General features: G+C 43.5%; 1 protein-coding gene across 1 annotated transcript in view; it reads left to right on the top strand.

The window, feature by feature from the left end:
• tnr (tenascin R (restrictin, janusin)) overlaps positions 1-26,556 on the top strand; it is a gene marked incomplete at both ends in the record, with an annotated part of 302,941 nt that overhangs the window by 118,623 nt on the left and 157,762 nt on the right. The window lies entirely within an intron of this gene.

Here is a 26,556-nt window from a genome sequence, read left to right as displayed (position 1 = left end):
TCTTGACAAATGTACTGTAGCTTGGTTACACATGGTGTTTGTGTAAAAATTTAGTTGGATTACAGTTGGACGTTTTCTGCCCTCCAGCATTGTGTCACGAGGAAGAAAAACGATTAATGGCCTGATATTATTGTGTTGTTTGTATCATAAACTGCAGAGAGGGACACACTGTTTCATCCTCTGATGCTATCAGACTGAGGATTGAGATTGATCAGATTGAGGGTTAAGAGAGAGAGGGGGGGGTGAGAGAGAGAGAGAGAGAGAGAGAGAGAGAGAGAGAGAGAGGGGAAGAGAGACATGAAGAGATAAAGGGAGTGCAAATAAGAAGGAAACAAGAGAGAGATGGAGGGAAGGGAGGGAGGGATGGAAGAGGATCAGAGTGGCAGGTGAACTGAGAGGGGGAGATGAAGACAGGGATGGGTGGGATAGAGAGGGGGAGGGAGGGAGGGGAGAGAGAATGGGGTGAACGAGAGGTATGAGGTTTAAGATAAATGGAGAGAGAGGTAGAGAGATTCCAATCAAGGATAATCTCATTTAAAGGAGATGGGCAGGGAAGATGAGCTTGCTTACCTACCAAGCTTCAGTGCATTTAAGGCTGCAATTCAGAATCCAATCATCTAAATGTTGTGTATATTTGCATAATGTTCTTGGAAGAGTTAGATGGGAAATATGCTTTCCAGATCTTTCGGACACAGCCATTTCTAAAAATGCATTTGTCACCCTTCGGTTTTCATTCACGAGTTTGACCTTTTTTTAGTTATCAACTGCCAGCAGTTTATGCAATGATGTTATGAAGGCTGATTTGGCGTATGTATGGCAGGGTAGTGCCAGACCAAGGCTGTTGAAGCCCATGTTAGCTGGCTCACCCTGAAGGTAGTGCAGACCCAGGCTGTTGAAGCCCATGTTAGCTGGCTCACCCTGAAGGTAGTGCAGACCCAGGCTGTTGAAGCCCATGTTAGCTGGCTCACCCTGAAGGTAGTGCAGACCAGGCCTGTTGAAGCCCATGTTAGCTGGCTCACCCTGAAGGTAGTGCAGACCAGGCCTGTTGAAGCCCATGTTAGCTGGCTCACCCTGAAGGTAGTGCAGGCCAGGCCTGTTGAAGCCCATGTTAGCTGGCTCACCCTGAAGGTAGTGCAGACCAGGCCTGTTGAAGCCCATGTTAGCTGGCTCACCCTGAAGGTAGTGCAGGCCAGGCCTGTCGAAGCCCATGTTAGCTGGCTCACCCTGAAGGTAGTGCAGGCCAGGCCTGTTGAAGCCCATGTTAGCTGGCTCACCCTGAAGGTAGTGCAGACCAGGGCTGTTGAAGCCCATGTTAGCTGGCTCACCCTGTTGAAGCCCTGACCAGGGCTGTTGAAGCTTTGAAACCTGTGGCGGTGGATCCAGATAAGTCACATACCCTGAGGGTGATGCCAACCCTAGGTTGTCAAAACCCAAGTTGAGCTGACACCCCCAAAACCCCTTTGAAGCAATGATCAGGTTGCCCCATGAGGAGAGTTACATTTGTGGATCCGAGAACCGGCTGATCAGGGCAGGACAATGCATTTATAACTATGTTACTGATTGAGGCACCTTGTAGTATCCATCTGACCATGGTGTAGGTTAGGGTCCGGATGCTGGAATTGAGAGCTGTGCCTGTTTGGGTGTTAAGAGTGTGTGTGGTGGGCGTCTTATGTTGGTGTTATATGCCTTCGATGACCATCTTCCCAGGTGTTTGATTATGGATTTGGGGAGACCACTGGAGTGGACGCTGCCACTATCCTGGAAGAATGGGTGGAATAAGAGTGAGAGGGGAAGCCGGCGTGAGCAATAGGGGGCTCTGCTTGAGGATGGCGGGAGAGAATACTTTATAGAAAAATAAATAAATTAGACTTTTGATGTGCATAGCTTGTATGCAATATACTGTATATGTTACGTTTGTTGAATAGTGTGTTGCCTTTGTATTGTGTGAGATGTGCTCTGTATATGTGTCATTGTGTGTTGTGTTGTCTTGTTAGAATGTGGAATATTGTGGAATATGTTCTTGCGCATATAGGTCATATTCTGGCATGTTCCTAGTACACTGGCGAATCAAGTCATTCTGATCCTGGTACAGCAAGCTATAATGAAACAAGGCAGTAGTAGTAGGAAATACAGTGCTGGGACTGATGACAGGTGTGTGGTAAAGAGATGAAGAGATTGTGTGTGTGTGTGTGTGTGTGTGTGTGTGTGTGTGTGTGTGGGAGGGGGGGGGGGGGGGGTTATATCTCTCCCGTGGATCTCCGTCAGATCCTCCCGGTGGTTCCTGTGTGAGAGGAGACTGAGAAGGAGAAGAAGAGGAGAGATGAAGAGGTGTAGAATGGAGAGGAGGTATATGGAGAGATGTAAGGTTTGACAGGTACATTAAAGCGCTCTTGAACAAGGCACAGTGGAGGTGTGTGGACGTGTGTTATAGGAGGTGTGATCGTAACAGTTAAAGGGGAACTATTTTACAATTTCTTTCACTATTTGGGCACTTTTACACAATTCCTGTGAGTCTATGGAACACCTCTGTAAAATTATATATTTTTTTTAATTCATTGTTTTGTATTTCTAATCAAGTCTTCAAAAACAGCATTTTTCTACCTCAAGATCTTAAGCCGTTTTGAGCCTGGGCTCCAGCCACAGTGGTAAACCGCTGCGGGGCATGACGATTATCATGCAGCGGTGTCTTTCACAAATCATCACATTTTCAGATGACTCAGTTCAGTGAGGGTGAATATTGTGAGAGGAGAATTGGAAGAATGCGCCAATATGAGAATTAGAGACATAGATCATATTAATATAAGTCCACATAGCTAGGAAACAATGCTAAACACTGAAAAAGGCCATTTATAAGATAGTTCCCCTTTAAGTTAAACAACTCCACACATACTGACACTGTATTTCTAGAGCTGAGGTGTGCTCCCTGTGCAGGCTGTCCACTGAAACATACTGACACTGTGTTTCTAGAGCTGAGGTGTGCTCCCTGTGCAGGCTGTCCACTGAAACATACTGCCACTGTGTTTCTAGAGCTGAGGTGTGCTCCCTGTGCAGGCTGTCCACTGTCTGAAACATACTGACACTGTGTTTCTAGAGCTGAGGTGTGCTCCCTGTGCAGGCTGTCCACTGTCTGAAACATACTGACACTGTGTTTCTAGAGCTGAGGTGTGCTCCCTGTGCAGGCTGTCCACTGAAACATACTGACACTGTGTTTCTAGAGCTGAGGTGTGCTCCCTGTGCAGGCTGTCCACTGAAACATACTGACACTGTGTTTCTAGAGCTGAGGTGTGCTCCCTGTGCAGGCTGTCCACTGAAACATACTGCCACTGTGTTTCTAGAGCTGAGATGTGCTCCCTGTGCAGGCTGTCCACTGAAACATACTGACACTGTTTTTCTAGAGCTGAGGTGTGCTCCCTGTGCAGGCTGTCCACTGAAACATACTGACACTGTGTTTCTAGAGCTGAGGTGTGCTCCCTGTGCAGGCTGTCCACTGAAACATACTGACACTGTGTTTCTAGAGCTGAGGTGTGCTCCCTGTGCAGGCTGTCCACTGAAACATGTCTTGCACAGGATGGATCTTCATTGGCTGCAAATTGGAAATTAGCCAGAGAGGGAGGGATGGAGATAAAGAGGGAGAGAGAGAGAGAGAGACCGAAAGAGAGAGAGAGAGAGAGAATAAACGAGAGAGAGAATGAACGAAAGAAAGAAGAAAGAAAGAAAGAAAGAAAGAAAGAAAGAAAGAAAGAAAGAAAGAAAGAAAGAAAGAAAGAAAGAAAGAAAGAAAGAAAGAAAGAAAGAAAGAAAGAAAGAAAGAAAGAAAGAAAGAAAGAAAGAAAGAAAGAAAGAAAGAAAGAAAGAAAGAAGAAAGAAAGAAAGAAAGAAAGAAAGAAAGAAGAAAGAGAGAGAGAGAGAGAGAGAGGGAGAAGAAAGAAAGAAAGAAAGAAAGAAAGAAAAGAAAGAGGGATGAGAGAGAGGGTGGGTGAGAGACAAAGGAATAGAACGCTATTAACTTCCTCCAGTAAATCTTGCCCACTGTAATGAAGCAGTCCTTCCTTCTTTGAGGTGTATCATTCAAGCGTAAGAGAAAGCCACATTCCTCAGAAAGTCTGCCCTCCATCCATCAGTCCAGTTTGACATTTATTTTCTTGTTTAACGGCTCCTCTCCTATATCTCCCTCTCTTCGTCCTCTCCTCGTTTGCAACCCCCCTCCCCCTTCTGGCTTTTTCTATCTCTTTCTCCTTTGGTCGCTTTCACACCTGAGCTCTTTGGTCCACAGTTGCCTCAGATAGTCTAGTTGGTCTGGGGTGGTGTGAAGCTCATTCCAACTCTGGTGCAGACTAAACAAGAGAACTCTCGTCCGCCTGAAAACCTGAGTCTCGGTTTGAACCCTGGTGCTGTTCGTTTGAGGTGTGAAAGCAAACCGGACCAAAGGCAGGAAAATACCCCAAAAAAGACACATTGGGCAGTTTTGGTTGACATTTCCCGTATATATTTCCAAATGTGTGCTTTTTCATCATCGTAACATTATTAGTGGGCCTCATTCAACAAATACTCTCTTATTATTATTATTTTTTTTTTGAACAAATGTTTTTTATTTACCCTTTTTTTTACATAAAACCAGACACACAATACATTAACAGTAGAAATCCACAATAAATCACAGGACTATGATTGACATAATAATAACAATAATTACAGTCCAGTACTTAAATCAAAATAAATGTAGATTAATACAATACATATGCTCTCTTGCTCTCGCTTCCCCCCCCCCCCCCCCCCCCCTCAGGACCCCCTCTTGGACAATCCATCCATTATTTCGTTTAACACCAGGAATTACAAATTCATATGCTATCCTTTATCCTCTCCACCACATCTAACCAGATTGCTATGCTGGCTTCATTAACACCTAAAATTCCTGCGGTAGATATCTCTAGATAAATCACATCGAGATAGGTAAGAACCCATACCTTCCGGCACATTTTATCCGGTTGAATCCAGCGTGATGCTATCAGCTTTTTAGCAGCCGTAAGACCGGACAAAATTAGTCTCTTTACCTGTATAGAGGCTGCTAACTGAGAAACATCATTCAACAACAATACAGAAGGCAGTACAGGTATGGTCAGAAATAAAAATTCTGATAATTGCGTGGTTACTGCTTCCCAGAATATCTTAACAGGAGGGCATTCCCAATCCATATGCATAAATGTACCAATATCACCGTTTAAACATAAGGAGCATCGAGAGTCTTGTTTGAGCCCCATTAGGTGCAGAACGTCTAGGAGTTAAGTAAGTCCTATGAATAAAATTAAGATTAATCTGTTGATGATCCGGGTTGCGTGATGACAACCGTACGTTTGCCCAAACTTCATCCCAATCAAAATCTACTTCCAAGTTTGGTATATCCTTCTCTCCAGACTAAGTCTAGAGGAAGGACTTCATACGAAGATGTAAGTAAGTGACGATAAAAATCAGAGACGAAGCCTCTCGATGTCTCCTTTTCATAAAATAATTTGTGATATCTGTGGTGCTCAAGTGGCACCTTTAATGGGACTCCATGAGCCCTTAAAGCTGCTCTTAATTGTAGATAGAAATAAAAAGGATTTGGTGAGGTTAAATTTGTTAGATATATCTTTAAAGCTGCAAAAACCCCGGTCGAATTGAGAATCAAACCAGGTGATCAGTGGTCTTAAAGAGAACGCTTTAAAATAGTAGCTGAAGTCTGGGAATGCTAAACCCGTCGGCTTTATTTCTCTGTGCAGTGGATCTTTTTATTCATGGAGGTTTGTTGTTCCAAATAAATTTATATGCGGCGGATTGTAATTGTTGCCAGTAACCAACAGGGGGGGGGGGGGGGGGGGTGGGGGTAACGACAACATTGAGCTGACAAAGTTGATTCTAGGCAAAACAGCCATCTTAACTATTGATGCTCGGGCCTGTACTGAGTTTTTTAGTTTTGACCACCTGCCGAAGTCGTTTGTGATCCTATCTAGGAATCCGGTATAATTATACTTCACCGGTTGGCAAATAGTGGGGAATATTTCAACTCCAAGACATCTAAAGTGTTCTACCATTGGTATATTTACTGGGAGTGAGGTAGCCTTCGCAGTCACATTAAGTGGAAGGAAGGCCGATTTTGGCCAGTTTATCTTAAATCCCGATAGATTGCCAAAATCATCTATTACCTTGAGAAGATGAGGTAGTGAGGTGGTAGGGTTTTGCATGAACATTATTACATCGTCCGCATATAAACTGATATGATGCTGTGTGCCCTTAATTGAAATTGGCTCTATGGATTGGGATTGTCTTATATACTGTGCCAAAGGTTCTAGAGATAGCGCAAACAGTCCGGGACTAAGAGGACAACCCTGTCTGGACGAACGCGACACAGGGACGTTTGGGGAGGTGAATTTATCTGTTATAATCATGGCCGACTGTGTATAGTACTTTGATTATATTAATAAATCCATCTCCTAACCCCATCCTTCCAAGTACTGCCCATAAATAAGACCATTCCAACCTATTAAGGCCTTCATCGCATCCAAGGATAATACCGCTACAGGAGGTACAGCTTCTTTGCTGGCTTCTATCACATGCAGTAACCGTCTAATATTATCTGTGATCAGGCGGCCTCTTATGAAGCCTGTCTGATCAGGATGAACTAAAGATGTCATATGCTTTTGAAGTCTGATGGCTAGTACCTTAGCGTACAGCTTAATATCGGTTCCGAGGAGGCTTAAGGGTCTATACTGTAACTACCACATTCGGTGGGGTCTTTGTCTTTTTTAAGGAGGACAGTTATAAGTGCCGTATTAACGTCCCTGGAGACGTTCCCCTCTTTGATTGAGTATAAAATCATGTCAAGTAATAGGGGTCCAATTACATCCCAATCTTATTATTTTTCTTATATTCTGTTAAGAGAACAATAAGAAAAGCCACCGCCACATTCATCAAGCCGTTCTTAAAGTCCAAATCTGTTCTTACCCAGGTTTTTTGAATGGTGAATTCCACTCATTCTAAACTGGATGTGCGTTCTCTCGCAAGTAATTTGCATACAGAGACACGCCTTGCGGGCTCATTATAATACGAGAGCCGTGGGTCTGCATTTTATAGAGCGGATCCCCCGGCTGTATTCAAGTGCTGGAAGGCTTTGCGATGGATCAAAATTAGATAGGAATCAAATGTATTGTCATCATACAGCACCTATAGCTATATAATGGAATAGACTGTATTAATATAGTAGTAATATAATAGTAGTTGGCTAGTTGCGCGCTTCTGGCCACCTCCCCCAGTGCACGCATACACACGTACTGTATACAGTACGTGCAAAGTGAATCGTTCCAGCAAAGTACTGTAGGCTTTGTCAATATACTGAACGACTGTGCGTTGTCAAGAGCCAATCGCACAGGTTGCCTCATCTCATATGGCTCTGCAAATAGATCTAGAGTCTGAATATCTCTGCATATATAGCCTCCATTCTGAGAACGGAATGCAGTGCCCGCGAAGTGGGTCTTGATTGATTGATTGAAAATTGTATTAACAGATTGCATATCTGTATGTCATGTATGTCATATGTTATGATGAATTGGGCGGCTACATGGCGCAGTGGGCAAGGTGCTCGCAACGAATGCTGGAGACTGGGCTCGAACAGGATGCCTCCTGTTCGAGCCCCGCTCTCCACATTGCTTTCAGTTTAGCTGGTCGTCCACAGTAATACACATTGGCCGTATTACGGGGAGGGAAACTGAAGGGTGGGGATCGGGCGTTGTGGACAGCGACTCCTACAGGTCGGTTGGTGCGCCTGCGCAGTAGAATCAAAAAGCAACGGGGGCGGGGCCCCTCCAAAGCCCAGACCCCCGACGCTGAAAGATCGAGCCGCGCAGGTGAAAAGATGCGACGGCTGTTACCTCGAGTATCGGAGGGGACTCGTGCTATGTATGACTTAGTCCACATTGCAGCCGGCTTGTGGGAGGCAAGAAACAACGTTCGAAGACAGGGGAGGGTTGAATTGGACAATTAGATGGGAGGCCGAGTCTGTCTAAAGTGAACTTGATTGATCCATGTTGGCAGACTACACAATTCTTTGTGTGTGATATCTAGTTAATATGTTGAGTTTGTTGGCCAGCCGTCTGTTGGTCATCGGTGTTCGTAATCTTACATTTAAATTAAATGTTTGCTCATGCATATCTTTGGACACCTCTAGCTGATAAACCAATCAGGATACAGAAACGGGATTTCGGGACCCCAAAATTGTCAACAAGAACAACGGAGAATGGATCTGACTGGAACGCTAGCTGGATTATACACAACATGAGACAGTAAATACTATTGTAATAAAACGTTGTTCAATTTGTGTATTGTTTTGTTACTATATAAGATTGTATTTCGCACTGTATTAACCATAACGACGTCACAGATGAGCTTTAGATGGTTAACGTGATATTAACGTTAGATCTATCCGACGGTCCGACCTAAATACTATTGTAATAAAACGTTCAAAACTATGTTCAACTTGTGTTTTGTTTCTTACTATAAGATTGTATTTCGCAAGCCATACCGACGTCAGGTGAGCTTGCTATCTATTAGATGGATAACGTGATATTAACGTTAGATCTAACCGACCACAATTTGATTCGAAATGTATTACATACCTCACTTTGTTGGTCTCTCACGAAGGTCTTTCTCTGGTCTGCATCCCCTTAACAATTGTGTGTATTGAGCTGTACTGTATTGTACCCATTCTGCAATCTGTTAACCGTTTTCAATCAATGTCAGACGTCCTCTATAAAAAAAACTATTGAATTGCTCAGAATTTAAAATTATGTCCCCAATAGGACATAATAATATTAATATTATTCCCCAGTATGACACAATAAACACAGAATGAATGCTACCAAAGAGAATGCTATATGCAATTTGTGTATAAAGTGTGTATTAATCCTGTAACATGAGTCAAGGTCAGATCTAGCCTGGCATAGAGAACAGAATGTTGATTTTTTGATGTTCAAGTTTCTTTATTAGTTGTCATACAGAAGTACAGAATACTTTTATATAAAATGCTTCTTTCTGTTTTGCTCCAGAGATTGTGCTAGATAAAAATAGATAAGTATAAAATAGAAGTCAAGTACGTAGACAAGTGTTCAATATATACATACAATGTACAATGCAGAGTAGAAAAGTAACTGAGTTACAATACAATATACTATACAGTACAATGCAGAAATGGGATGAGGTACAATTTACAGTAAGGTGTAATGAGGTATGGGTTGTAGTGCAAATTATTTGCCAATAAATATAAAGTGTGTTTAGGTGTTCTAAAGTGGGTGCTGCAGTCAGTTGTTTGTTTAAAGTGAGTGTGTGCGTGTGGATGTGTGTGCTGTGAGTGCATTTGATGGTTGTTACATAGTGTTATTGTCATTTGTATGTGTGTAATGTGTAACTAGTACAGTGGAGGGGTGTCCAGTCCAGGGCCCAGAGAGTAGAGAGCTGTGTGAGTCGTCCTCGGACAGCTTATGTGAGAGGATGACCATCCTTGTTCAAAAGTTGAGCTCTTGCAGATTAGCCTGGCCCCACTTCTATCCAGAACAATATATAAGGGGACTGCACATTGTTTATTCACTGTGCTGTTTACCATGGCCTCTCATTCAATCATGATATTCATTGTTTTGGGAAATACAGGTCCTGCAGTTGCCACTCTGATAATGGTTCTTGATATAGAGCAGGGCCAGTCACCTCAAGAGCTCAATCTTTGAGCTTGCATGATTGATTACTATAGAACCCTCAGGCTAGGGTTAATTAGGCCTAGAATATATCTGTTGTGTGGTCCAGGGTTGAGCATCTGGGGAAACAGAAAAACAATCAATACATTTTGGAACATTGTTACTACAATAGATAACGTTATTCATCATATTAACAGATTGCAGAATGGGTACAGTACAGTACAGCTCAATACACACAATTGTTAAGGGGATGCAGACCAGAGAAAGACGTTTGTCTTGTTTACATCAGGGCCCCCCATTTGTAATTCATAGTGACAACAGCATCTAAAACAATATATTTATATGTATATTTATATATTGGAAGAGTATATTTATGAGACAGTATATTTTGTACATATGTAACGGTTGTGACAACGTCTTGTGACAAACAGTTCTGTATTTACAAATCTGGTATGTCATAAATAGATGTGAAACAAGTTACTATTATTAGTATTGGGTTAGAGTTGTTTGATTTATACTAACGTAATGTTAGATTGCTATCTGAGAAAGTTAAAATGCTAACGTAACGTTAGTCTGTGAGCTGGCTACAACATTTTCCAATGTGTAATCGGAAGTCAAAACGGACTGCATATAAACAGCTGATGACTCATAACTTCATATCACGTTTGAATAATGCTGTAAAGTTAAGTAAAAATGCATTTCAATAGTAATGTATATGAGTATTGAGAGCTTACCGATGCAGAGCTAAATCCAGTGTTGTCAACAGACCGAGTCGCAAATTTACTTCCTAGTTTCCGGAGCTTGAGGAATGTCATTGGGAGAAATCAAGTCACCTGACGTTGTAACGCGTTTTGATTGGTTCCGCAGCAACGCCCCTTTTCACAAACGTAGGTAGTTTTTATCTTATCAACACATTAATTTTCATAAAGATATGACCCAAAAACCGTTGCCAACAAACGGAAATGTGTTATTATAGTATATTATGTAGTTCATATTACAATAACATATACTCTGTAAAATCAGATCAATAATTTCATTAACGGAAGCCTCTAGAGACCTTCGGCCCACCGTCTAACTATGAAAAATTGGGATGGGAGAAAAATAGAAAAATGGGAGAAAAAGTGGATAACATTTTTTTTTATGATGAATTGAAAATGGGGGACCCTGATGTAAACAAGACGAAAGTCTTTCTCTGGTCTGCATCCCCTTAACAATTGTGTGTATTGAGCTGTACTGTATTGTACCCATTCTGCAATCTGTTAATACAATCTTCAATCAATCAATGGCCTGGGCGGCCAGAGCATAACTGTTCTAACAGTAATATATAATCCATTTCAGACAGAACGCACGAAATAAGTTATAATAATAATAATTATTATTAGTATTGAAAAGTTCTGTATTTTTAAAGTCGTATTTGGGACAATTAACCAATGGTATGCTTTATTTTCTTTATTTTTTTTTTATTTCTCTGATTTTCTCCCCGTCCCAATTAGTCATTGTGCCAATTCCCCCCCCCCACGCCTACCTGGTTGCGTGAACACTTAAGGTAACTAACTTGCGTTCAGCGTTTCGTTCAGCGTTTCTCTGATTGGCCACGATGCCCACGTGACCGCGCGCTAGCACGCCCCCGCGGCAGAGCGGCAGAGGCGCTCTCCTTCGTGAATACGCTCGTTCAGAACGCTCTCCAGAAAAACACAAAGCCGCCATCTTTAATGTGTCACATAGGTCGCATAGGTAATATTAATAGGTTGCCGCGGCATTATGCATTTGTAATCCACCCTACATAATAACCATGCAGGTTAATCAAGCAACGCTCGCACAATACCTAGCTTAATAATAAGTAGGCGAGCGACTTCCGGTATGGTGAGCAGGGAGTAGGGCGCGTTTTTCCCTCTCTCCTTCATGTTTTTTTTTAATTCTACGTTTTAAGACTCCAAACCCTCATAATTCTTGTTTATATGCAAGTATCGATACAGCTAACTAAATATTTATCTTCGCAAAGATGACATCCAAGACTCCAAAACCAAAACGGGGCGATGTTCAGAAAGAAGAGGAAGCGGATGATGCTTTTAGCAAGGCCTGGCTAGCCACCCTGCTTGAAAACCACAAAGAGGCTATGACCACCGAGTTCAGAAAAGCCATTACCACTCTGGAAAATAAACTCAACCAAATGAAATCGGACGTGGCCGACAACGGACAACGGGTCAAGTCCCTGGAGGAGAATGCGGAATCTGTAAGCGAAAGAATTGCGTCGCTGGAGGCTACATGTGCCGATCTGAGAGCTAGCCATGCTATGCTAAGGGCTAAAGCGGAAGACCTCGAGGCTCGTGGTCGGCGTAATAACCTTCGAATCATTGGACTACCAGAACAGATTGAGGGCCCGAAACCAACATCCTTCTTCGACACCCTTTTATCCCAGGTTTTTGGGGCAGAAACCCTCCCTACCCCTCCAGAATTGGACCGTGCGCACAGGTCGCTGGCAGCTAAGCCGAAGCAGGGTGAAAAGCCTAGGCCTGTTATCATCAGGTTCCATAACTACCAAACCAAAGAACGGGTGATCCGGGAAGCCAGAAAGAGGAGGGTGGAGATGCAGTACGACGGTCAACAAATTGCTTTCTACGAGGATTATACCCCGGCTGTGTTGGAACAGCGAGCCCCGTACCGCGATGTGATGGCACTACTTTACAAACGGGGGCTGAGGCCTAGTCTTCACTACCCGGCCAAACTGATGATTACAGAGGAGAGCGGGGACAAGTTCAAGTTCAAGTTCTTTAATAGTTGTCATACAGAAGTACAGAATACTTTCATACAAAATGCTTCTTACTGTTACGCTCCAGAGACTGTGCTAGACAAGATAGTATCAAATAACATAATAACATAATATAGCATGAATTTAGAAGAAGAAAATGAGGTCACAGTGTTCGGTATAGACATATGTACAATGTTCTGAGTTACCATATAATATACAATACACAATACTATGCAGTGTACTAATGTACAGTACTATCTAGTGCAAAGCAGAAATGGGATGAGGTACAATTTTAGGTACAATTTACAGTAAGGTGTACGAGTTTGTAGTGCAATCCTTCATCCATAAATATAAAGTGTGGGGAGTGGGTGCTACAGTGTGTTTGTTTAAAGTGGGTGTGTGCTATAAGTGTGTGGAGTGGGTGCTACAGTGTGTTTGTTTAAAGTGAGTGTGTGCGTGTGGATGTGTGTGCTATGTGCGTTTGGTGGTTGTTGTTGTGTAGTGTTCATTCATTGTTCGTTTAGCAGCCTGATGGCCTGGGGATAGAAGCTTCTTCTGAGTCTTTCTGTGCTCGCCTTGAGACTCCTGTATCGCTTGCCTGACGGCAGCAGTTCAAAGAGGCAGTTGTTCGGGTGACTGGAGTCTTTAATGATTCTCTTAGCCTTGCCCTTGCAACGCTTGTAGTAAATGTTCTGGAGGGTGGGGAGCCCCCCTCCAATTGTGCGTTCGGCTGAACGTGTCACTCTTTGTAGTCTGCTTTGGTCTTGTGCAGTGCTATTCCCAAACCAGGAGGTGATGTTGCCGGTCAAGATGCTCTCTATTGTACATGAGTAGAAGTTCTTAAGGATCTTCTGGCTGACTTGGAACTTCCTTAGGCGCCTGAGGAAGTAGAGGCGTTGTCGTGCCTTCTTCACAACACTGTTAATGTGTGTGGTCCATGTCAAGTCCTCGGATATGTAGGCTCCGAGGTACTTAAAGCTGTTGACTCTCTCAACCGGTGCCCCGTCGATGCTGAGGGGGCTGTAGTCCTTGACCCCCGACCTCCTGAAGTCCACAATCATCTCCTTTGTTTTGCTGACGTTCAGGGAGAGGCTGTTTTCCTGGCACCATCCCGCCAGGACCTTGACCTCTTCCAGGTAGGCCCTCTCGTCGTTGGCAGAGATCAGGCCCACCACCACTGTGTCGTCAGCAAATTTGACGATTGTATTGCTACTCCGCTGAGCCACACAGTCGTGTGTGTACAGGGAGTAGAGGAGGGGACTCAGAACACAGCCCTGGGGGGCACCTATGTTGAGGGTGATGGATGAGGAGGTGCAGTTGCCTGCTCTCACCACCTGGGGTCTGCCAGTCAGGAAGTCCAAGACCCACTGGCAGAGGTCATAGCCCAAGCCCAGGTCCCTGAGCTTGGCTATGAGTATGGAGGGGACTATGGTATTGAATGCCGAGCTGTAGTCGATGAATAGCATTCTCACATAGTTCCCCTGCCTCTTGTCCAGGTGTGATGCTGCTGTGTGCAGCACATGGGATATGGCGTCCTCCGTGGACCTGTTGGGGCGGTATGCAAATTGCAGGGGGTCCATGTTGATGGGGAGGGAGGAGCAGATGTAGCCCTTTACTAGCTTCTCGAAGCACTTCATGGCTATGGAGGTGAGAGCTACAGGGCGGTAGTCGTTGAGGCAAGCAGGCTTGGATTTTTTGGGTACAGGGATAATAGTGGACTTCTTCAGGCAGGTGGGGATGACAGCCTGTTCTAAGGACAGGTTAAATATGTCAGTGAATACTGGGGCCAGTTGGTCAGCACAGACTTTTAGGACGCGGCCGGGGATGCCGTCTGGACCTGCTGCCTTCCTGATATTCACTTTTTTAAAGGTCCGCCTCACCTCATGCTCTGTTACCCTGAACACTGCGCCTCCATCAGCAGCCGACCCCCCCCCCCCCCCATTGCCGAGGCTTGTGAGCTGGTGTTGTTATTACCAGCATCAAACCTCGCATAGAAGGTATTGAGGTCATTTGCTAAGGAGATGTCACTGTTCAGTTTGAGGGAGGCGCCTTTGTAGTCTGTCATCGTTTTGAGCCCCTGCCACATAGCTCTAGAGTCAGCTTGTTCAAACTGGAGTTCAATTTTATCCCTGTAGCGTCGTTTGGCCTCTGACACAGTCCTCCTTACGTTGTATCGCGCCACCTTGTGGTCATTCATGTTGCCTGCCTCTAGGCCGTCGTTGTATGCTTTGGTGCGCTCTCTCAGAGCTTCACGGACGGATTTGTCTACCCAGGGTTTTTGATTTGGGTAAACTTTCATTTTGGTAGTGGGGATTGTTTCTTTCACCCTAGTACAAACATAGTCCAGCACTGTCTCCGTGTAGGCATTAATGTTATCTGTGTCGCGGAACACATTCCAGTCTGTGTTGTGAAACACTGACCGGATCGTATCCTCTGACGTCACATCCCATTTCTGCACCTATCGCGAGACTACGGGAGTACTTTTAATTTTCTGTCTGTACTTCGGTGTAAGAAAAATTGATGCATGATCTGACTTACCGAAGCCACTATCAGAATGAGCCTTGTAGCCACCTTTAAATTGCGTGTAACAGTGATCTAGGATGTTACCGCCTCTGGTGTTGCAAGTCACATGCTGATAGAAGTCGGGCAATACCTTTCTCAGATTGGCGCTATTGAAATCTCCCAGAACTAAAATGGCGGCGTTAACATTCGCCTCTTGGATTCTATTTACCTCGTTGTGTAGTCTGGAGAGCGCAACCTTGTTGCTGGCTTCAGCTTGCGGTGGAATATACACTCCGACCAGGACGATCGCCGTTAACTCCCTCGGGAGGAAGAAAGGACGACACTTGATGGTTATATATTCCAGTTCTGGGGAGCAGTGGTTGGATAGTTCCTTCACATTAGTTGGGTCACTCCAATTTTTGTTCAACATGAAGGCAATACCTCCTCCACGTTGTTTACCGGATTCTGCTGTTCTATCCTTGCGGTGAATGAAGAAATGATCGGCCGGTAGGATGGCGTGGTCTGGGACTTCTGGCGCCAGCCACGTCTCGATGAAGCAGAGAACGTTACAGTCCCTAACGTCTCTCTGGAATTGAATCCTTGCTCGGATGTCGTCTAGTTTATTGTCTATTGATTGTACATTGGCTAGCAATATACTGGGTAGTGGTGTCCTGTGCCGCCTGGTTCTCAGCCTGTTACGGACTCCAGCTCTCTTTCCTCGCCGTCTGGGTCCTTTGTCCCTGGGGGCGAGATCCGGTCCTGATGTCCTCAAGATCTCAACGGGCCATTGTTGCGGTTCAGAGAGCTGATCCAGAGAGTAATCCAGTCGGTAAGTTTCCCGTAATCCAATGTCTATTAGTGACTGACGGTCATACACATTAATTGCACCTACTGTTGGTACAGACAAAACTCTTAAAACTATAAATATTAACAAAAGTATGCACAGTCTCGACGGAGCGCACAGACAGGCAGCCGGACGTAGCGGCGCCATCTTTCATAATACAGATTACGCTTCATGTCTGTTGGCGATGCCGAAGCGTACCTTAAGGCTAAGCTAGCCTAGCGTGGACGGCTACCTAATGAGTACCTAGGGGTAAGCTAACCTGACGCCGGGAGCAATGAACAATGAATGTAGAATGCGAGACTGGAATTATAGACATAGGTTGGGCTAAACTGGTCAACCGCGTTAGACCTGACACTTAGACTTCATGGGGAGATGCTATTGACATTAAGCGGACTGGCTTCTGAAACAGAACTTTATGCTTCCCAAATAGCCGACACGGATTCTATTTGCACTTATTTCTAATTCCTTTTTTTATTATTCTTTAATAGCTCTTCTTTTACATGGGTCGCTCTCTCACTCAAACTGTAGATGCTCCCTCTGTTTAGAGGCTGCTAAATAAATAGACTGGACCGGTTTGACAGGATAATGAAGGTTCTATGTTTATGCTTCAGGAGTACTCAATGCGCGGATTGGAATGTACAGAGACTGGGCCTGAATTTACTAGACCATTTACCTAGGTCTAACGGACACCTCGGGGCCAGCTGAAACCAACACCAACAGCAATAGACATGATTACGACATATTAAATGTGCGGCTGAACTTGTAGACCTTGGTTGGATTATAGTGCCCAGTCACTATAGAGTGGCCACCTATGCCTCAGAAGGGTAATATTGTTATTTCAATCGGAGTGACTCCTTCAAAAGGAACCCTATGCCAATCAGGTTGCTATAGCCGTGACCTTGTGAATAATTGCATGCCGTTTTCTTCTGCTCCCTATTTCGTAATTTTTGCTGTTGCCCTTTTCTTATTTTTTATATATATATATAATTTTCTTTTTTTTCTCAACTTAATTTGTCCTTTCTTTTTGTATGGATTTATATACATGTGACTCTCTAGGCATGGTGAGTATATTTAGGGTGCACATGCTCCTCTTACTATCTGAGGGTCTCAATACAAACAAACCGGATAGTATCTATTGGGTAGTGGGGGGTTTGTATACATGTTTCAGGAAGCACTCAAGGTACTGACTGAACCAACTCAATTTGCACACGCTTCTTTTTACTGTCTGAAGGTACAGGTCTCTAACACTGCCGAATGTAGCTAACCACATTACTTTTCTACACATATTTTAGGTACATTTTGAGGTCCCTGAATCGTGTAACCCCTGTAACTGCATACCTCTTGATTTTTATTATTTTACTCTTTAAATATATGGATATATTTTTTTATAGACAGAGGGAGAGAGGGGGGGGGGGGGGGGGGGGGGGGAATAAGAAAGTGGCGCCTCTTTTTCAACTCTGTTATGGTTTTGCCTAGTGGGCATGGTAGCAGGGGCTAAAGACATTCTCTTCGAGCTGTTATAGGTTGGAAGCGGGCTTTGCCCAGGTCCACTGAATTATAGGTTGACCTATACACACTGGAGCGCCTCGGTATACTCGTTCACTCTCAACTTTTTATGGGTCACACTCCTTAGTGGCAGTCATTGGTAGCGCTTTTACGTCCATGCTCTAATGGATGAGCCCCGAGTTGTGTTGCAAATATCTTTCATTTTTATTCTAATTTAAATTTTTGAACTTATTCATCCCTTTTTTTCTTTTGGTTTTTCTTTTACATTTTTTTGGCTGTTCGAATGTTCTTTTAACACAAATTTAAAAGTTTATCCATAACCATATTGGAGGCTGTTCGAAATGAACAGGAGAGAGGGGAAAAGAGGACGGAGGATGAAGTCTCCACCGGAAGGAGCGTATCATGAGAGGTACAAAGGCTGTTACTGTTTCCTTAGGGACCAAGGGATGTACCCCCGGGTGAGTATGTGTGTGTATGGTTGTGTGGGTGTATGTGTGTGCGTCATCCCCCCCCCCCCCCTTCTTTATCCCCCTCTACCTGTTTCATCTTTTCAACTCAGTATATACTTAACAGAACATGGCAGTGACGGGCAGGAACATCCGTTTCGTCTCATGGAATGTCAAAGGGATGAATAACTCCATCAAGGCTAACAAGGTACTTAACCACCTACGGCATCTCAAGGGTGACCTTTGTTTTTTACAAGAGACACACATCTGCACCTCAGATATCCCCCGTATTAAGAGAGCATGTATGGGAGACATTTTTCATTCTAAATTCTCAGCAAAAGCCAGGGGAGCTGCAATTATTATACATAGGGATGTACCCTTCGAGCCTTCCACCATTTTAACTGACCTTGATGGACGATATGTTATAGTGTCGGGCAGGCTGCAGAACATTCCGGTGGTTTTGGCCTCAATATATGCACCAAATTGGGACAATGATAAATTTGTATCCAATTTATTTTCCTCGATACCTAACCTTAATGATCATCACATAATTATCGGAGGAGACTTTAATCAGGTCCAAAACATAGAACTGGACAGGTCTTCGGATAGACGTACTACCATCTCCAAAGCGGCGAACATCCTAAAATTTCACATGGAACAGCTTGGCCTTATAGACCCTTGGAGAGCAAAATGTCCTACCGATAAACTTTTCTCCTTCTTCTCCCATGTCCACCACACGTATTCGAGGATAGACTTCTTTTTACTAGATGAAAAACTACTACATAATGTAGTCTCTACTAAGTACCATAGTATAGTCATTTCCGATCATTTCCGATCATGCCCCGACATCCGTTGAAATTAACTTCCCCCAGGGTAGAACACCCTCTAAATTTTGGAGATTCAATTCCCACTTATTATCTGAACCTGAATTTAAGGATTTTATTCATGCACAAATAAAAATCTTCTTTGAGATAAACGACACACCTGAAGTTAGCAGTGACATACTCTGGGAGGCCTTTAAGGCATATCTCCGCGGACAGGCCATCTCCTTTACCTCTCATTTTGGGAAGCAGGAACAATCCAAATTAACGGGTATATCAGATGAGATTAAACGATTAGACATCCAGTATTCGTCTAAACCCACCCCTGCTCTATATAAAAAACGACTCCAGCTTCAATCACAATATGATTTGCTTTCAACTAGTAAGAGACTACTCCTGCACACCAAGCAACGTTTTTTCGAACAGGGGGATAAGGCCGGAAAATTACTTGCGTACCAAGCACGAGTGGCGAGTGCCTCTAGACTGATTCCCAGGATAAAATCCCAATTAGGTGTCACTACAACAGACCCTACAGAAATTTCTGAAATTTTCTCTGATTATTATTCCAAACTTTACACGTCGGAGTCTTCCCAGCAGGACTGGGATCGCCCAAACCCCCTCAAGTCTCTCAAGTACCCTCAAGCGAATAAAGCGGAACCTGAAGAGTTAGGCACGCCTATAACCATCTTTGAAGTGACTGAGGCAATCAAATCTTTACAAAGTTGTAAATCACCCGGGCCAGATGGCTATACTACAGAATTTTATAAAACTTACTCCGTGTTGGTTGCTCCTTTTCTACTGAGAGTATACTGTATAACGACTCCCTTCTAAAGGGCCAGATGCCACCCACGCTATCAGAGGCGTCATTGTCCCTGCTGCTCAAGAAAGGTAAAGACCCTCTCCTTTGTAGCAGTTACAGACCAATCTCCCTCCTTAATGTGGATTGTAAGATATTGGCTAAGGTCCTTTCATGCCGTCTTCAGAAGGTGGTCCCGTTCCTGATAGACCCGGATCAGACGGGGTTCATTATGGACAGGCAATCCTTCTTTAACACCAGAAGGCTGTTAAATATCCTCTTCACAACCACGACTGGCGCACCAGAAATGGTACTCTCCCTAGATGCTGAGAAAGCGTTTGACAGAGTGGAATGGAGGTACCTGTTCCATACACTTGAGAAATTCGGTTTGGGCCCGGGCTTTATTTCATGGATAAAACTCCTATACTCGTCCCCGGTGGCCTCGGTTAATGTGAATGGTACCAAGTCAGGCCAGTTTGCGCTTTATCGCGGCACCCGTCAAGGATGCCCGCTTTCTCCCTTGCTCTACGCGCTCGCCGCAGAACCTTTAGCCATATGGCTTCGCAGTGAGGACAGATTCGAGGGGATTGAGAGGTTCGGCCTGGTTCATAAACTCTCATTGTATGCCGACGATCTCCTACTTTATGTCTCCAATCCGTCATCGTCCATCTCTGTTATCCTGGATATTCTAGAACAACATAGGCAGCTCTCTCGGTACAAACTTAATCTCTAGAAAAGTGAATATTTACCTGTTAATGCATCTGCGGAACGGCTTCCTCAATCGCTTTTCTCCTTTAAAAGGGCCACGGAAGGATTCACATATCTAGGGATTTTTATGGCCAAATCACAGACGGAGCTCTTCGCAAAAAATGTCCGTCCTCTGCTGGATCGCTTTAAGTTAGATCTGACGAGATGGTCCTCTCTCCCCCTCTCGCTTCTGGGAAGGGTTAACCTGATAAAGATGGTGGTCTTACCCCGATTTTTATACGCTTTTCAGCATATACCAATATTTATTAATAAAGCCTTTTTCACTTCGATTGATCAACTTATTGGTTCATTCCTGTGGGGTAACAAAATAGCACGTATTAAGAGGACGATCATGCAACTTCCCAAATCGGAAGGGGGTTTGGCTTTGCCTAATCTTCGCTATTACTACTGGGCATGTAACATAAACAAACTCCTTTACTGGAGGACCAGGAGGGAGGAAGAAGACCAACCCCAATGGGCTTGGATGGAAGTCTCCTCTTCAAAGTACTCACTCTGGTCTGTGGCAACATCCCAACTACCCATTTCAATCCCTATTAAACAGGTGGCTCGGAACCAAATTGTAACTGATACTTTGAAAATCTGGAATCAGTTTAGGAAACAATTTGGCCTACACACGCTCCGTCGGGGCTAGCTCCAATCTCTCGCAATCACCTATTCCTACCATCCTGTTCTGATCCTGTATTCAGAAGCTGGGCGAACAAAGGATTGCTAACCATTAATGACCTCTACTCCGGAGGTGTGTTCTCGTTTGCAGAATTACCAAAAAAAGAAATTGGTCTCCCAAATTCCCACTTTTTTTTCAGATCAGACATTTTGTTCAGAACCAATTCCCACAATTCCCTGGCCGTCCTCCAGACTCTAGGACTGACCCTCTCCTATCGCTCGGTACCGGGCGGAAAGGGCTCGTCTCAATTATATATGATAAAATATTTTGGATGAACCCAACTTGCTTAGACTCCCTAAAAGCCAAATGGGACGAAGATCTGGGAATTATCATTACAGATGAACAATGGGATCATATATTAGACCTTGTACACACCTCCTCTATATGTGCAAGACACAGTTTGCTGCAGTGTAGGATCCTGCATAGGGTTCATTACACCAATGCGAGGTTAGCAAAGATATACCCGGATAGAACGGATGCGTGTAATAGATGTAAACAATCTCCAGCCGATTATATGCATATGTTTTGGACGTGCCCCAAATGCACAGAGTTTTGGACTGCAATATTTGATACACTGAGTAGGGTCCTGGGTGTGACGTTGGACCCTGATCCACTCACTGCCTTTTTCGGTATCCCGAATACCCCTTCGATCGCATCTAGGGCTGCAAAACGAGTTGTGGCGTTCACTACCCTCCTCGCTAGGAGACTTATTCTCCTTAAGTGGATACACCCTTCCCCACCCACTCACAACAGATGGATACATGAGATACTACATTGCATTAGGCTTGAACTAATCAGATTCTCCCTAAAGGGCTCCCTTGAAACATTCCATGTGACCTGGCAACCATTTCTGCAACACATCGATACCCTGACTATCAATGAAGAGACTTAGAAAGGATAGAGCTTTACACCTCTAACTGCACTTCCTTATCATTTATTATTATTTTATTCCTATTTTCTAATGTCCCCCCCCCCCTTCCCTGTCCTGGTATGTATGGGTGTGAATGATACCCCGGGGGGATGGGTGGGTAACTGGGGGAGGGAGAGGGGAACGAGGGACACAGCTGCAGAAGATCAAACTATTCAAGAATTACCACAACACTATAAGTAGGGGTGGGGGAAGGAGTGACATAATATCATTGATGACTTTCTTCCATAGCCACATCCGTGCTAGTGAGTTTTTCTTTGTGTTTTTAGTTTTTTCTTTATCTCTTTTTATCTAAAATAATTGTGCACAATGCAGATGGGTCTGATTGATATTGTTGTTGTTTTTAGTTTTTCTTTCCCAGCAACATCTATGCTATGTGTTTGTATATTTTGCAGATGTGTTTGTCAACGACCTCGGTGTGGGGGGGATGGGGTGGGAATGAGGGAGGGGAAGGGGAAAATGAGGGGGAAAAAAGAAAAAAGATGGAAAATGTACAATACCTATAACTGTAAATGTTCAATATGTTTTTCCTGCAATAAAGAAATTAAAAAAAAAAAATAATAATAAGTAGGCAATTGGCACAAGTGTAAATTATACATTCGTCACTCAGTTTTAACATCGACGGTTAGCTCAACTCGTTCGCCAGCTTGCTGTGGAGACAAGTTCGAATCACTTAAATTTTATTTTTAATTTTATTTTTTACGCTTAATTAATTTATCGCCTCTCTATATAAACGTAACTAGCTATTCATATCAATCGAAATAACGTTCATCTCCGATATTTAAACATGGTCCCCAAAATGAATGGAAGCGAATGAGGAGCCTGTTTAAAAAATATAATTTAATATATAATATAATAATTTGTGCAGCCTCCACTGATGTACAGTGATTCAAACCCCCTCAATGTGCAGTTTCTGACAGCTGTGCTGTGTTGTGTCACGCGAAATAACGTTTTGAATAAAAACGCGAAGTTAATCAGTCAGCAGCCTCCACTGATGTACAGTGATTCAAACCCCCTCAATGTGCAGTTTCTGACAGCAGCCTATTTCCGCGAGTGCCGCTCTGCCGCGCGCTGCAACGCGTAACACAGAGCGGCAGGCGGCGATAAGGGGGCATGCTAGCGTGCGGTCACGTGGGCGTCGTGGCCAATCAGAGAAACGCTGAACGCAAGTTAGTTACCTTAAGTGTTCACGCTACCTGGTTGTTGTTCGCATTGTTCTCCTACGAGTCTGTACCTGGGCGTCCCGAGTGCGTGTAGCTTAATCCCAGCGGAAGAGTGCCAGAACGCTTCCACAGTCTTCGCCGCACGCCAGTACGGTAAGGCCTAACAAAAATAATAGTTGGTTTCAGGTTGGTTGTCAGTTTGGCCATGGGTAGGTAGGGAATTTATTTTTATTTTTTTTTTATTTTATTCTTTCCCACGGCGACTATGGATAGGGAATTTCTTTATTTAATTAACCCTTTCACTGCCACACGACAGAAGGTTAGCCCTTTACTATCACACAACCGACGGCGATGCTCCATCATTAGCATCATTAGCTCCGCGGATGCGGAGCTAATGATGCTAATGATGGAGCATCGCCGTCGGTTGTGTGATAGTAAAGGGCTAACCTTCTGTATTGTCACAGTGAAAGGGTTAACCGGCTGTCGTGTGGCAGTGAAAGGGTTAAAATGTTCACAACAACATGGATGCATGTACTCTGCCAGCATGTTTAATATCCATAATACTAAATGTTTGACTAAGATTTCTATGAAACTTTATTCTAAAAAAAAAAAAAAAAAAAAAAAACTGTTTTTTTTTTTTTTTAATATATATTTTTTTTTTAAAACTCATAAAATATATTGGGTCGCACCTAAATCGGCAGGGTCGGTCGGCAACCTGAAACCAACCATTATTTTTGTTAGGCCTAATGCGCATTTCCTTTTCCTTCGCCCAGGCGCTGAAATGGAAATGCATGTAGTACATTGCAACACAATGCAGCATTTCCGCGTACATTGCAACGTAACACAACGCAAGCTGTCAACTGTACTTTACATATTATCCAAGCGAGGACTACATAATGTTATTTCCCTGTACATTGTAACGTTAACACAACGCAAGCTGTCAACTGTACTTTACATATTATCCAAGCGAGGACTACATAATGTTATTTCCCTGTACATTGTAACGTTAACACAACGCAAGCTGTCAACTGTACTTTACATATTATGGAATACATGTATATTATCGCGACGCGTCGTCACAGACTAAACAGTGTTCTGGATTTTCCTACAATGGATTATTGATTGTAAATTGAACCCCTGCACTGAAGAACCATTATGAATCTGTGTTAGAAAATGTTTTGGATCTAAATCACTTGGAGTTTGAAAGTGATATCAGAAGAAACTACTCAACCTCGGCTGTCTTTAACTATGAGTGAACACAACACTCTAACTTACCATGTTTAGATAATGAAGTACTCAACCTCTACTTGTCTACTGTCTGACTGAACACAACACTCTAACTTACCATCTTTAGATAATGAAGTACTCAACCTCTACTGTATTTAACTATGAGTGAACACAGCACTCTAACTTACCATGTTTAGATAATAAAGTATAACCTCTACTGTCTTTAACTATGAAGGAATTACAACCTTTATTTAATGGTTAATATTTTGATAAAAGGTAATGTGTCGAACCAAGCGGGGATCTCATGCGCATGCGCGCGCGAGCACCTCGCGGGCACCTCGCGAGCACCTGGGCGAAGGAAAAGGAAATGCGCATTACCGTATTGCCGTGCGGCGAAGAATGCGGAAGCGTTCTGGCACTCTTCCGCTGGGATTAAGCTACACGCGTCCCGAGTCGATCGCACGCTTCCTCCGAGGCGTGCGCCGACAGCCAGTGATGTCTTTTCACTTGGCAGCGAGGGCTCTCATTGGTGGAGTGTAACGCGTGGGAGGACACGCTATCTCCACCAAGTCCTGCCCCGCTTAGCAAGCGCCAAGACCTGACCTGTAGGCGTCGCTGTCCACAACGCCAGATTCCCACCCGCCAGCTTCCCCACCCCCTAATACTGCCAATTGTATTAGTGTGAACGGCCAGCCAAACTGGTGGCAACGCCGAGAGCTGGGCTCGAACCCAGCATCTCCTGCGTTGGTGACGAGCACAATCTCCGCTACGCCACCTGACCGCCCTTTTGTTATGCTTTTTTATTTAATTTTTATTTTGGGTAAGAGTTTCTTATTTCGGACCACTCTTATAATTTGTTCTTGCCTGAGAAAAAAGCAACAATAAGAAAACTTTGCTGAATCCCAGGTAAGAGCAAAGTAAGAGGAAATGCTAGTTAAGAACGAAATCTGTTCTTATATCGCTTCATGCATGAGGCCCATTATTATTATTGCAGCTAAGTAAAAAATTTTTTGCAAATAATGGTGTGATACTAACCAAATACCTCACATGCATGATTCAGGGACAGCAGCCTAGACAGTGGCGAATAATTAATTACTGACTGTGAATTGGAAAACATATAGTATTTCATAATGTAGGTACACAAGCCATATTATATATGTTCACATATATAAGCTCTTACCTTGCGATGCAGCTGGATTCGGGAGATCATAAGATTCTGTGTAACTATCTGGCGCATCAGGATATAGAATATCCCGTTTACCAAAATAGTTTAATGAATTAATGAAATCGTGCTTTGTATGTGTTGCCAGATTAGACGGAGAAACGGTCTTAACCTCTTCATACGCTATGTTTAATTATTCCACATCCTGGCAACCCAGAGTAATCATGCATCTCCTCAGTGCCTGTGCGCAGTCAGCCTCTGATGAAAATTAATGAGGACAAAACTACCAAAATTAAAGAAATATTTCTGCATAATATGGGATTCAGAATGATGTTCAATAAAAGGCTGACCTGTGTGATCACATGGCTTTGTCTAGAAAGTGTGGTGCTCTTGACAAAGTGACGTGTGAAAGCTAACGGAAAACCAAATGAAAAATGCAACAATGTTGCAACTTCACCACTGAATCGCCAAACTCGAACTCTACCAAACCATAGGTGTGAAGGCAACCCATCTCACAGCTGCACCGAAACAATGTTCTCCCATCTGTCATTTTCCCTATGTATGTATGTATTGTGCCGTGTGTATTTACTCAAAAGTGGTAATTGTTTTACTTGAACTTGAGGACTGCATACTTTTTTTGCAAACCAAAATACTATACTTTATACTTATAGCACATGCATTCGCCTGGTCTCTTTTGAAAGATAACATTCTGAAGTTTCTGATACAATAAAGAAATATCACTTTTAGTGCTAATGAAGTAGAGTGACATAGGTCTGAACTTGAGTTGTAGAAAAACGTTGTTACTCACGTTTTTCTGTAGTAGTTGCAATATCCAAAAGTATATTTCCAAAAAGATTGGTATGGCTGAAAAAAACACCCTGGGTCCATTATAGCCTGAAGTCTTGTGTGTGTGTCCATGTCCATGTCCATATATATTGTATTAAAAAATATGCACACCCGAGCCGCTAGAGGTCGCCAAAGTGGCGCGGCGTCGCACCGGTCCTTAAAACAGGTTGGTGCCAGTTAAGAGGTTAATGATCTAATTCACATGTGTGGAGGGGGTGTATCAAATAAAGAGGGAGGGAGAGAGATAAATGGCAACGAGAGAGAGAGAAAGAGCGAAAGAGATAAGGTATATTTTTGTTTGGAAGATAGCTCTGTAAACAATAGAGATATCACTTGGATGCTGTCATCCGATTACTGTGCCAGAGATCATCGATCTCCTCTCTCAATTCAATTCAATTCAATTCAATTCAAATGGGCTTTA

Source organism: Notolepis coatsorum (assembly GCF_963971535.1).
Source record: "Notolepis coatsorum genome assembly, chromosome: 13".
Lineage (NCBI taxonomy): Eukaryota > Metazoa > Chordata > Actinopteri > Aulopiformes > Paralepididae > Notolepis > Notolepis coatsorum.
This window is presented reverse-complemented; position numbering and strand designations above follow the sequence as displayed.